Below are 13,120 nucleotides of genomic sequence, written 5' to 3' on the forward strand. Positions count from 1 at the left end.
CATTCCCACTCCACTCTGGAGCCTGGGGAGGTGTTTTTGCCCTCCCCAGGCTCCGGAGGCTTTTCTTGAGCCTCCGGGAGGGTGAAAACAAACAGCCTCCCCAAGCTCTAGAAGCCCTCTGGAGGCCATAAACGGGCCCTTTTCCGGCCTTCCCAAACTTCCAGTAGGACTGTTTTTTGCCCTCCCCAAGCCTCCACGCGTGCCTTGCACTTACCTGCATCCAAAACAGGCCATGTGGGGACTCCTGGGAGGAGAGGGGTAGGGTGGGCAGGCCCAGCCAGGAGTGGGATTTGGGAGTTCTCCGAACTGCACAGAATCTTAGCTAGAGGTCGTCCCGAACCCCTGCGAACCCCCAGCTGCCCACCCCTGCCAACCTCACAAGAGGGTAGATGTTTAATTTCTGATGGTCAGCCAGAGGTGGTATTTGCTGGTTCTCCGAACTACTCAAAATTTCTACTACCAGTTCTCCAGAACCTGTCAGAACCTGCTGAATTTCACCCCTGGTTGAGACTCTGGAAAGAGTGCAGAGAAGAGCAACAAGGATGATTAGGAAACTGGTGGATAAAACATATGAAGAACGGTTGCAGAAATTGGGCATGGCTAGTCTAGTGAAGAGAAGAACCAGGGAAGACATGATAGCAATGTTCCAATATTTGAGGGGCTGCCACAGAGAGGAGGGGGTCAAGCTACTTTCCAAGGCCCCCGAAGGCTAGACAAGGAATAATGGATGGAAACTGATCAAGGAGAGATGCAACCTAGAAATAAGAAGAACTTTTCTGACAGTGAGAACAATCAACCCATGGAACAGAAGTGGCTTTCGGAAGTTGTGGGAGTTTCATCACAGAGCAACAAGGATGATTAGGGGACTGGAGGATAAAACATATGAAGAATGGTTTCAGGAATTGGGGATGCCTAGTCTAGTCAAAAAGAAGGACTAGGGGTGACATGAGAGCAGTCTCATTTATTTGAGGGGCTGCCACAAAGAAGAGGGGGTCCACCTATTCTCCAAAGCACCTGAAGGCAGAACAAGAAGGAATGGGTGGAAACTAATCAAGGAGAGAAGCAACCTAGAACTAAGGAGAAATTTCCTGACACTGAGAACAATTCATCGGTGGAATGGCTTGCCTTCAAAAGCTGTGGATGCTTCATCATTGGAGGTTTTTAAAGAAGAGATAGGATAGCCATTTGTTGAAATGGGATAGGGGTTCCTGCCCGGGCAGGGGGTTGGACTAGAAGACCTCCAAGGTCCCTTCCAACTCTGTTATTCTGGTGCGATAAGCAATTTCCAGATACTTTCAATTTAGTTGGGACTTCATTCCCCCCCACCCATCCAATAAATGCAAGGAAGAAGAATGTTGATTTGGCTACAGAAGGATCCATCTTTGGAAATGAAAAGAAGCTTGCTTTCTCATCGGTCATCACGACAGAGGGGAGAACTTAAAGAAAAGGACGCAAGATTTTGGAAGACTGTCTGGAGGTGAGTTAGAATGGGAGGGGAAAGGAAATTCAGCAAGGCTACCTATTGGGTAGGCAACGAGAATTCCTAACAACTTAATAGCGTGAGACAGTAGCATCTGTAGCAAACATATTGTATGGATAAATTGTGCAGGTGTTCCAAATGTCTTAGCAAACAAGGAGGCCCCTGATTATGTAAAGTGTAACCTGTGCAGATTTGGTTGAGTTGTTCCTCAAGAGGATGCAAAACCAGAGGAAGAAAATAGCTCCCCAGCAATGGAATGGGACAACTCGTCACAGCCAACTCGCTGTGGCCAAATTGCCGCAGGACAATTTGATTGGCTGTGGGGCAATTGAGCCATTCAGTGGAATTATTTAATTGAATTATTAGTAAGTGGACAACCACTTAGAAATGAGCCAGCCGTGTGCGGCAGCTGCCAAAAAAGCCAACACAGTTCTGGGCTGCATCAGCAGACGGATAGAATCAAGATCACGTGAAGTGTTGATACCACTTTATAAGGCCTTGGGAAGGCCACACTTGGAATACGGCATCCAGTTTTGGTCGCCACAATATAAAAAAGATGTGGAGACTCTAGAAAGAGTGCAGAGAAGAGCAACAAAGAGGATTAGGGGACTGGAGGCTAAAACATATGAAGAACGGCTGCAGGAACTGGGTATGTCTAGTTTAATGAAAAGAAGGACCAGGGGAGACATGATAGCAGTCTTCCAATATCTCAGGGGCTGCCACAAAGAAAAAGGAGTCAAGCTATTCTTCAAAGCACCTGAGGGTAGAACAAGAAGCAATGGGTGGAAACTAATCAAGGAGAGAAGCAACTTAGAACTGGACATAAACTGTTTCAACTCCTACCCTCAAAATGACGCTATAGAGCACTGCACACCAGAACAACAAGACACAAGAACAGTTTTTCCCCCTAATGCCATCACTCTGCTACCCAAATAATTCCCACAACACTGTCAAACTATTTACTAAGCCTGCACTACTATTAATCTTCCCATCGTTCCTATCACCCGTCTCCTCCCACTTATGACTGTATGACAGTAACCTTCTTGCTGATATCCTTACAATTTATATTGACTGTTTCCTAATATGATTTGGTAGCTTTTTTGTACCCTATGACTATCATTAGGTGTTGTACCTTATGATTCTTGACGAACGTATCTTTTCTTTTATGTACACCGAGAGCGTATGCACCAAGACAAATTCCTTGTGTGTCCAATCACACTTGGCCAATAAAGAATTCTATTCTGTTGGTAAATGAAGCTGCTGATTCCTCAGCAAAGTTTGTTCTCAAAATACGTCTTTGAAATAAATAAATAAATATATATCCTAGCTTACTCTGGGTTTGAAGGCAGTTGAGAACTTCAGGCTGATTGGAGGCCAGATCAGGCCAGGTAAGTAGAAGGAATAAACTGTTGGGACTTTCACGAATGAAGGCAAATATACGTGTTGAGACTTCCCCGTCTCTTGCTTCAACAGCCAATTATTGTCTGAACTATACAAGTCTGACTTCTTAAAGCCTCTTTGAAACCTGGCAGGGTTCAGCTCTGAGATCCACCTGCCTCCATCTCACAGATACAAAATCCAAATAGAATTTCTTTTTCTTTTTTTCCCAGTCAGTTCTGCGTTGGAAGCGAAGAACATGGCTTGTAACTCGGTCGATGTTTTTTTTTTTTCTTCAACTTTCGTTCTTTCTTGAAAGCCCCCGTTTGAAATAAGAGATTTACACGTTAGCCCTCGACGTTCACACGAAATCCATTTTGGAAAGGCGATTGTAAAATCGCACACGCAAAAACACACGCACACATATCAGTGGGAGCAATGTTGACCTGTGAGTTGAGGCGGCATTGCTGAGCAATTCCAAAGGTGCTTTTTTTTGGAGGCAACTGGACTTTCTGTTGTTTATTTTTTCTTTGAAGACGTTTCGCTTCCCATCCAAGAAGCTTCTTTAGCTCTGGCTGGATGATGGGGAATGGAAGGATTTATTCTCCTTGCAGACAGCTGGTCATTTGCATCCTTTTAGAGAATTGTTGAGGCCACTTGGAGGTTTATCTGTGTCTTTTGTTTCTCTTTGAAGATATTTCGCTTCTCGTCCAAGAAGCTTCTTCAGCTCTGATGGGATGGTGGGGAATGGAAGAATTTATACTCCTTGCAGACAGCTGGTCATTTGCATTCTTTTAGAGAGTGCTTTTTTTTTTTTAATTTGATTTATATGCCGCCCTTCTCCGGAGACTCAGGGCGGCTTACAATGTGCTCAGCAATAGCCTTCATACTTTTGTATATTTATACAAAGTCAGCTTATTGCCCCCACAAACTGGGTCCTCAATTTACCTACCTTAGAAAGGATGGAAGGCTGAGTCAACCTTGAGCCTTGGCGAGATTCGAACCTGCAGTAATTGCAGGCAGCTGGTCTTAATAACCAGCTTAATAACAGGGTGCCTTAGACCACTGTACTACCAAGGCTCTTGGAGTTCTTAAGGACTCCAAGGTCCCTTCCCTGTTATTCTGTTAGACTGAAACTTCCAATGGATTAAATTTTAATTGTATTACTTCTTCATGATAAGAAGGGATCAAAAAAAAAAAAGGAGCTAGCATGGGGACAGAGCCCTTCCTATTTTTTAAGACAAAAAGGCATTTTGGAAACGAGCAAACCAAAGCAATAATTTTAAATTTCTTCTCCAGCCTTAAACAAAACACACAGGCTCCTGGCCGGCCAAGGAGCACGGTGTGCATCCAACTACAAGCTAACAACCTTCACCTACAAAGCATATTGTGTGCCGTTCCATGCCAACCTCACACATGGTCAGCCAAGCCAGGAACGCCATTCATCACCCGAAGCCCTCCTTGTCATAGCTGCCTTTTATCCACTGCAAACCACGACGACCCCCCCCTCTTTTAAGTCGTCGAAATCTGTACCGTGGCCAAGAACCTCTCCGAGCAGATGAAAACTGGCACGAGCCTGTGGTTGCATTATGTTAAAATATTCCGGCTGTGGTTATCTCGTGCGGTTGCTGCGAGACGGATGAGTTGGCTTTGGTCACGGAAGATAAGATCGTGCTAGGCAACATCTGGAAATATCGATCAAGATGGATCCCCGCGTGCTGCAGAAAATAAGGAACACAGAACATAGAATAGTAGAGTTGGAAGGGACTCTGGAGGTCTTGTAGTCCAACCCCCTGCCCAGGCAGGAAACCCTACACCACTGTGGAATGTGGAATTGGTTGCAACCTCCGAGTTTTCTTCTCTATATCTATCACGTGAAGTGTTAATACCACTTTGTAATGCCTTGTTAAGGCCACACTTGGAATACTGCATTCAGTTTTGGTCGCCACGGTGTAAAAAAGAGGTTGAGACTCTAGAAAGAGTGCAGAGAAGAGCAACAAAGAGGATTAGAGGACTGGAGGCTAAAACATATAAAGAACAGTTGCAGGAATTGGGTGTGTCTAGTTTAATGAAAAGAAGGACTAGGGAAGACATGATAGCAGTCTTCCAATATCTCAGGGGCTGCCACAAAGAAGAGAGAGTCAACTTATTCTCCAAAGCACCAGAAGGCAGGATGAGAAGCAATGGGTGGAAACTCATCAAGGAGAGAAGCAACCTAGAACTAAGGAGAAATTTCCTGACAGTGAGAATAATTAACCAGTGGAACAACCTGCCTCCAGAAATTGTGAATGCTCCAACACTGGAACTTTTTAAGAAGAGGTTAGATAACCATTTGTCTGAAGTGGTGTAGGGTTTCCTGCCTAAGCAGGGGGTTGGACTAGAAGACCTCCAAAGTCCCTTCCACCTCTTTTTAGTCTATTATTATATTATCTCAGGTAGCAAAGCCATAAAGGTTTCCTCCTTGAGATGTCATCGTTGTACTAAGACTTTGGACAAATAGGTTGACGGTATGGCAATTTCGTGTTTTAAGATTAGAAATGGCATGGGTTTACTTTAGGGAGGGAGAGCGTTATTCTGATCCACTTAAAAACAAAGAATTCTGAGGGATCCTGGGTGCTCTCTGAGCTGGGTTGTATTCTTGCGGACGTTACATTACCAAACTAAGTAACATCATCACTGTTAGAACGAAGTGGAGTTTGTGAAGAAGGAGGGGCCTTGGTGCTCTCTGTGTTTGCTTGTTTTCTTGCAGACAGTTCTTTACCAAACTAGGTAACTTCATCAGTGCTAGAAAGGAGGAGGAGGAGGAGGAGGAGGAGGAGGAGGAGGAGGAGGAGGAGGAGGAGGAGGAGGAGGAGGAGGAAGACAGTGGAGTCCTTGATGCTCTCTGAGCTGAGCTGTTTTCTGGCAGACATTTCATTACCAAACTACGTAATATCATCAGTGTTAGAACGAAGTGGAGTTTGTGAAGAAGGAGGGGCCTTGGTGCTCTCTGTGTTTGCTTGTTTTCTTGCAGACAGTTCTTTACCAAACTAGGTAACTTCATCAGTGCTAGAAAGGAGGAGGAGGAGGAGGAGGAGGAGGAGGAGGAGGAGGAGGAGGAGGAGGAGGAGGAGGAGGAGGAGGAGGAGGAAGACAGTGGAGTCCTTGATGCTCTCTGAGCTGAGCTGTTTTCTGGCAGACATTTCATTACCAACTAGGTAATATCATCAGTGTTAGAAGGAAGTGGGGTTGGAAGAGGAGAAGGAGGAGAAAGAGGAGGAGGAGGAGGAGAGGAGGACAGTGGGGTCCTTGATGCTCTCTGAGCTGGCTTGTTTTCTTGCAGACATTTCATTACCAAACTACGTAATATCATCAGCGTTAAAAGGAAGTGGGGTTGGAAGAGGAGGAGGAGAACAGTGGGGTCCTTGATGCTCTCTGAACTGGGTTGTTTTCTTGCAGACATTTTATTACCAAACTAGATAACATCATCAGTGCTAGAGTTGAGCCACAGCTGATCTACAAATATTCTCTTCTATTAACAAAGACTTCTGATGGCCACCAACGTTTATGGAATGACTTGAGAATGGCTTAAGACCTTCAGGTACTGTATATATTGTGAAAATAACCATTGACCGCTTGTTTCTGAGATGGTTCGCTTGTGACGACAGTCACCAATTTATCCTGGTTTATGCATTGAATGGGGAAAAAGACAACAATGATCAAACGTTCCTTTCCCAGATTCATTTCTGAGGCTGATTTGATTCTGCCCTGAACTCAAATTGGGTTCAAATTGTCCTCGATGATTTACTCTGAATTACCAAATCCAAAACCTAGAGGTGGGCTTCAAAATTTTTAGCAAGGGATTCTCTGCCCGTTGCTGGGTGGGCGTGGCCATGGTGGGCATGGTCTAGTTGGCCTCCTGCACCACAGCGGTAGGGGGCGGGTCATTTTTGCCCTCCCCAGGCTCCGGAGGCTTTCCTGGAGCCGCCGGAAGTACGAAAGCAGCCTCCCCAGGCTCCAGAGGCCCTCCGGAGGCTGGAAACGGGCCTGTTTCCAGCCTTCCCAAACTTCTGGGAGGCCCATTTTTCGCCGTCCAGGAGCCTCTATGTGCACCCTGCACTTACCTGCCTGCAAAACAGGCCACGTGGGGGCTCCTGGAAGGGGCGGGGCAGGGTGGGCGGGGCCAGCCAGGAGTGGGATTTGGGGGTTCTCCGAACTGCACAGAATCTTAGCTAGAGATTCTCCCGAACCCCTGAGAACCCCCAACCTCCCACCCCTGGTATTCCCCCCCCCAAAACGAATCAGGAAGAATCAAACTGACCTATTTTGACAGTTCGGGTTGACACGTCTAATTGAGTTGGTTTTCCAGATCGATTCCAAAGACAAATCTGAGTCAAATTGGAACTGATCTGTAGAAAGCAAAGGTGTATTTTTTTTTAATTTTTTTTAAAATGGGATTTAATGGACTGTGCATTTGATTCCCGTCAAGCATTCTCATCAGGCAATCCACCTCTCTCCGTTGATTAACATAAGACCTTTCCTCTCTTTTAAATTTTTCATTTTGGCAAATTAGTTCTTCTCGTCATTCGGTATTTGTCTATTGTGGCTGATGGAGCACAACTATTTCAAAAAAAAAATAAAAAGAAGAGGATTAAACGGTAATAAAATAGGGGAATTAACTGCAAATTCCTTTTTTTACTCCACCTCTCCTCTCCCCTTCAAGATGCTCAGAACTTTTCAGTAGGTTTTATTTTTTTTTAAAAAAAAAGAAAACCAACTTTTTTCATCGAATGAGGAAAGAAGAGCTTTTAGCATTGATAGCTTGACAAACAGAAGGATGAAATACAAGAATCTTATATTCTTCTCCTTCAAAAGGAAGAAATTGTTATCCCGCTAAAACCTTCTACGAGAAACCAAATCCTCTGTGAATAAAGCTGGTATTTCACTTGATTATTATTTTTTTTCAGATGAGATAATTGCCCTAAACCCTCACATAAGCTCTTTGTTTGTGTGTGTGTGTATTTATGAGAGAACATGAAAAAAAACAAAAAAAACAGAAGCATCACTTATTCAAGATATAATCCAAAACCACCTCGCTTCTTAAGACTAATTGGGAAAGCTTGATGCATTCGCTATTTGAAACCATCTGCTCCACTATAAATACCGTCTAACAACCACAGATTTTCGTACTATTCCAGTATTTTTGGTTTTTTTTTTTTTTTTAAAAAAACACTTTTAACCAGCCCCAAATGATGCATTGCACAAATTTATCAAAAGCCTTCCAAATCTGACTTTCCTCTTTTGCTGGGTTCAATATTTCCTTTTTAAAAATTTATTTTAAAAATATATAAAAAAATAAAGATTAGCTTGGAGCCTGCGTTGGTCTTTCAGAGGGACGTGTGAAACTTTGCAACGTAAAATTTATGGCTTAACGTGTAAGTGTGGGTTTCTTAATCTAATAAAAATAAAACAGTAAAATAAGATACGAGATGCTACATGGAATTCCTTTGGTTTTCTTCCTAGATGCCAGACTGGGAAGGGAAGGCTGAGGTCACAAAAGCCACCACAACACCCTCACCTGATGTGACCCACATCTGACTTATCAAAAAACCCATCACAGGATACTCACCTTATTTGACCCACACCTGACCCATCACAAGACCCATCACAAGACTCTCACCTGATGTGAGCCACACCTGACCCAAGACCCTCACCTGATGTGAGCCACACCTGACCCAAGACCCTCACCTGAAGTGACCCACATCTGACCCATCATGACCCATCACAACTCTCACCTGATGTGACCCACATCTGACTCATCACAAGACCCATCACAACTCTCACCTGATGTGAGCCACACCTGACCCAAGACCCTCACCTGAAGTGACCCACATCTGACCCATCATGACCCATCACAACTCTCACCTGATGTGAGCCACACCTGACCCAAGACCCTCACCTGAAGTGACCCACATCTGACCCATCACAAGACCCATCACAACTCTCACCTGATGTGAGCCACACCTGACCCAAGACCCTCACCTGAAGTGACCCACATCTGACCCATCATGACCCATCACAACTCTCACCTGATGTGATCCACATCTGACTCATCACAAGACCCATCACAAGACTCTCACCTGATGTGAGCCACACCTGACCCAAGACCCTCACCTGAAGTGACTCACATCTGATCTAAGACCCTCACCTGAAGTGACCCACATCTGACCCATCATGACCCATCACAACTCTCACCTGATGTGATCCACACCTGACCCAAGACCCTCACCTGAAGTGACCCACATCTGACCCATCATGACCCATCACAACTCTCACCTGATGTGATCCACACCTGACCCAAGACCCTCACCTGAAGTGACCCACATCTGACCCATCATGACCCATCACAACTCTCACCTGATGTGACCCACATCTGACTCATCACAAGACCCATCACAAGACTCTCACCTGATGTGAGCCACACCTGACCCAAGACCCTCACCTGAAGTGACCCACATCTGACCCATCATGACCCATCACAACTCTCACCTGATGTGACCCACATCTGACTCATCACAAGACCCATCACAAGACTCTCACCTGATGTGAGCCACACCTGACCCAAGACCCTCACCTGACCTAACCGACACCTGATCCATCACAAGACACAAGACCCTCACCTGATGTGTCTCACACCTGATCCAAGAATCTTACTTGATGTGACCCACACCTGATCCATCACAAGACTCATCACCTCACCTGATGTAATCCTGCCCCCCCATTACAATACCTATGGACCGCACAAAGCCCTTATAAGCAGAAGAACAAAGACATCCCCTAACTTCCACTGAAGATGTGGCCCAGCCTAGTAACCAACCCGCAAGCTCAGAGAACGAACCTCCATCTTCATCTGACCTCCATGCTAGAGATATTCACCACTATCACGATGGCTGATGTTCCTGCAGCTACTTCCTCCCGTTTTCCAACTCGTTCATCAGATTTTTTTTTGAGCCTTTTGCAGTGAATATAACATCTTGAATTTGCCCCTCGTAACCCCTCTGAGTAAGGGTGCGGTGGCTCAGTGACTAAGACGCTGAGCTTGTCTATTGAAAGGTCGGCAGTTCGGCGGTTCGAATCCCTAGCGCCGTGTAATGGGGTGAGCTTCTGTTACTTGTCCCAGCTTCTGCCAACCTAACAGTTCGAAAGCACGTAAAAAAAAATGCAAGTAGAAAAATAGGGACCACCTTTGGTGGGAAGGGAAGAGTGTTCTGTGCACCTTTGGCATTGAGTCATGCCGGCTACATGACCACGGAGACGTCTTCGGACAGCGCTGGCTCTTTGGCTTAGAAATGGAGATGAGCAGCGCCCCCTAGAGTCGGGAACGACTAGCACATATGTGCGAGGGGAACCTTTACCTCTGAAGGAGGCAGCAGAAGAATACCAGAGGGTGCGGTGGGAGAAGGGCACAGATGGTGCTTGGGGAGATTTAGCGGCAAGATCATCGGAGCTTGATGAGACTCCAATCTTCCGCCCAAAACGTCAGCTTCCCCGTTTTCCCAAACCACAAGAGCGACATCCTTGCATATCAATTGTTGATCATTGTCGCCATGCTCAGCTGGCCAAGCTGGGAGATGCTGTTTTCTGCTCACTTGGGTGTCCCAAATTAAGGAATGGAGGGAAATCTGAAAAAAAGAGAGCTGTGGATTGCTTATGCTGAATCATGCTACTTGATAGGCAAGGCAGGTATCCGAGGTTTGTGATGGAACCAGACACATTTGGTAGGAAAGCTGATGTTGCTCAGTTGTTGCGAGGAGGGAGAAGATGGAAGTCTCTCTTAGGGGCCATTTTCCAAGGCTATCTTGGGGGCAAAATGGACTCCTCTTTGGTTCTGCCATACCTTTAGTCCTCCTTGTTGCCATCCAACAGGAGATGGTTCTCTGGACTGTAGGGATTCTTCCTTCCCCTCTTCCTCTTCCTTCTTCTTCCTCCTTCTTTCTCCTCCTCCTCACCCCACTCCCTTTCAGCACTGATGATGTCACCTAGTTGGGTCATCGAACATCTGCAAGAAAACAACCAAGCTCAGGAAGCACCGAGGACCTCCCAGTTGTCCTGAAAATGAGGGGTCCTTCTTCTCTTCCTCTTCCTCCTCCTTCTTCCGCCTCCTCCTATTCCCTCTGGGTCTCCTTCCCAGTAGCGCAATGCAGATTGGTGGGACTGGAATTGTGGGTTCAGGGCCCCCTTCCCTGTTGAGAGAGCATCTCAACACCCAGCAGCGTTTGATGAGGATGAGAAGGCAAGGAACGGGGTGCTCTCTCTCTCTCTTTCTTGATGTCATGCCAAAATGGAAATGAGCATGCATTTGCACACACACACACACACACAAAAAACCCAACAAAAAACGGTGTCACAGCCTTAGCGGCTCAAGATGAATATTTATGAAGGATGTTCAATGGAGAAGGCTTGCCAGCATGAACAGATGATGGAGGCATGGTCTGGTGCCAGGATTTGGGTGGTGTTTTCTCATCCGAGCCGAACTGGTGTCCAGGAAGGAGAGCGTTTATGGTTTGATAGGAAAAGGCAGCCGGTTTGTCGCCTGGCGTTTTGGGTCGACTCCTTCGACCGGCCAAAAAAAAAAAAAAAAAGGCTCATGCGTTAATGTGCAGTGTTGCTGATGAACTAGGAGCTAAGAAAGGCCATAGTAAAGTAGTAATGAGCTGTGGTGGCGCAGTGGTTAGAATGTAGTACTGCAGGCTACTTCGGCTGCCTGCCGGCTGCTTGCAATTTGGCAGTTCAGATCTCCCCAGGCTCAAGGTTGACTCGGCCTTCCATCCTTCCAAGGTGGGGTAAAAGCGGTTTGAATCCCGAGCGCCTCATGACGGGGTGAGCTCCCGTTCCTTGTCCCAGCTTCTGCCAACCTAGCAGTTCGAAAGCAGGTGAAAAATGCAAGTAGAAAAACAGGGACCACCTTTGGTGGGAAGGAAAGAGCGTTCCGTGGGCCTTTGGCATTGAGTCATGCCGGCCACATGACCACGGAGATGTCTTCGGACAGCGCTGGCTCTTCGGCTTTGAAACGGAGATGAGCACTGCCCCCTAGAGTCAGGAACGACTAGCATATATGTGCGAGGGGAACTTTTACCTTTAGACCTATAAAACTCTGGGAGGCCATGGGGTTGCGAAGAGTCGAACATGACGTAGTGACCGAACAACAAATAAGCCCATGAAATAATCCCTTATGGGATTGTTCTTGGATTCAGGCCTTTCTACCTATATTTGTTCACATAGTAGGCCTCTTTTAAGGGCTTCCATTCCATTCCGTTCCATAATTGTGCATGCTTTGCTTTCGAATAAGAAACGCAGCCGCCAATTTTTTTTTCAACCACGATAATCAAGAGGAGTTTCCCATCATGAAGGAAAAGATGCCTCAAAAAAAAAAAAGAAAGAAAGAAAGGAAGAAAGGAAGGAAGAAAGAAAGAAAGGAAGAAAGAAAGAAAGAAAGAAAAGCTTTTCTCTTATTGAAACTCACACGGAGCCTGGAGATGCCGAAGCAAAGCATACAAACCCTTGACACCATCTGGGTGAGGCAGACAATGTATTCCACGCACAGCGTTTCTGGGAGGTGGGTGTGCAGGGGGCCATGGATCCCTTCACCCCACCATTGTGCAAAAGCATGTCCCACCAGCACTAATTAAATTATGCATGGACCTGGCTGTTGCTTCCCATTCATCTCCAAGAGGGCAGAACAGCCATCTGATCAGAGCTTAGCAAGTTGGAAAATGGAGGCTTGTCATGCTAGGGCAGCCAGGAATCCATCTTTGACAGTTCCACATGTGTTCCTTCTGGAGCGATTTCCATATTTTATCTGCCTTTTTTTTTTTTCTTCTTCCTCCAAGGAAAATCCACATGAAGGAAGAGGAAGGAAGGAAGGAAGGAAGGGAAAGAGAGAGAAAGAAAAGGAAGGAAGGAAAAGAGAAAAAAGAAAGGGACGGTGAATGGAAAAGAGAGAGAGAAGGAAGGAAATGGAAGCAAAGGGAAGGGAGAAAGAAAATAAAGGAAGGAAGGAAGGGAAAGAGAGAGAAAGAAAAGGAAGGAAGGAAGGAAAAGAGAAAAAAGAAAGGAAGGAAGGAAGCGAGCAAGGAAAAGAGAGACAAAAGAAAGGAAGGGAGGAGGGAAAGAGAGAAAGAGAGAGAAAAAGAAGAAAGGAAATGGAACCAAAGGGAAGGGAGAAAGAAAATAACGAAAGGGAGGGAGAGAGGGAGGAAGGAAGGGAAAGAGAGAGACAGAAAA

The 13,120-nt window shown here is 45.9% G+C and overlaps 1 long non-coding RNA gene across 1 annotated transcript in view; it reads right to left on the reverse strand.

Annotated features, from left to right (window-relative positions):
* LOC132712645 (uncharacterized) overlaps window positions 1-13,120 on the reverse strand; it is a 105,800-nt gene that overhangs the window by 17,108 nt on the left and 75,572 nt on the right. The window contains exon 4 of the long non-coding RNA XR_015730108.1: window positions 4,391-4,575. This is a non-coding gene — a long non-coding RNA (uncharacterized LOC132712645). The remainder of the gene's footprint in view (window positions 1-4,390; window positions 4,576-13,120) is intronic.

Source organism: Pantherophis guttatus, chromosome 16, assembly GCF_059756535.1.
Source record: "Pantherophis guttatus breed Tessera chromosome 16, ASM5975653v1, whole genome shotgun sequence".
In the NCBI taxonomy this organism is placed as follows: Eukaryota; Metazoa; Chordata; class Lepidosauria; order Squamata; family Colubridae; genus Pantherophis; species Pantherophis guttatus.